Raw genomic sequence first — 840 nt, 5'->3', positions numbered from 1 at the left:
TTAAGGCCTACATTGTTATCCACACTAAACAACATTGCAGATGTCATAGTTAATATACTTACTACTTTATATATGAATCCCTTGTTTGATAAACAGATTTTAGTTGAATCTTCTTATGGATTATACATTTCTTAACCTGCTTTGTATTTTGGTACAACAAAAGAAAAAGTGTACGGCGTTCCACATATAGTAAATTTAATAATTAGTCGATCTAACAGTCAATGTTGAGATGGCCGAGTTGGTCTAAGGCGCCAGATTAAGGTTCTGGTCCGAAAGGGCGTGGGTTCAAATCCCACTCTCAACAAATTGCTTTTTCCTACCTGTATCATCTTGATTAGTTCACAGTAGTTTAGCAACAAAAAATATTTCTACTGTTCTGCTTCTGATATTAATTTAAAAGTAAACGAAGTTTCTTGATAATGTCTCGGGAGAAGAAAAGGATTAGTTTTCTTTCATATTAAATTGCACTTGTTTTAAAAAATTATTGTTCCTCTAGATATGCCTCCTTCCAACTATAGGTGTTAACCAGACGGGCTGGTCCGGGCTGGACTCCATCCGGTTAGTATTCCGGGCTGGGTAAACGGGTTGGGAAATTCCGATCTAATTAGGGCCCGTCTAGGTTTGGGCTTAACGGGTCCGGACCGGGCCGAGTTACTTTTTTTTTTTGGTATATTTTATTTTTCTTATTCAATGTTATTGATACTTAGGTGTTTGCAAACTTTTAAGGCTTAGAATTAAACTTTAAACTAAGTTAAATTTGAAATTTGAATTTTAAAATTTTAAAATTGAAAATTGAAAGTAAGTGGCTGCAAAAAATTATTTAATAAGACCAATAGGCAA

At 34.3% G+C, this 840-nt stretch overlaps 1 non-coding gene across 1 annotated transcript; it reads left to right on the top strand.

Moving 5' to 3' along the window:
• Nucleotides 1–223: 223 nt before the first annotated feature.
• Nucleotides 224–304, top strand: TRNAL-AAG. The gene has a single exon. It is a non-coding gene; the product is annotated as a tRNA-Leu (tRNA).
• The last annotated feature ends 536 nt before the right edge of the window (nt 305–840 follow it).

This window comes from Nicotiana attenuata, unplaced genomic scaffold (genome assembly GCF_001879085.1).
Source record: "Nicotiana attenuata strain UT unplaced genomic scaffold, NIATTr2, whole genome shotgun sequence".
Taxonomy (NCBI): Eukaryota; Viridiplantae; Streptophyta; class Magnoliopsida; order Solanales; family Solanaceae; genus Nicotiana; species Nicotiana attenuata.
Note: the sequence above shows the minus strand (reverse complement) of the source record. Positions and strands in the feature narration are given on the sequence as shown.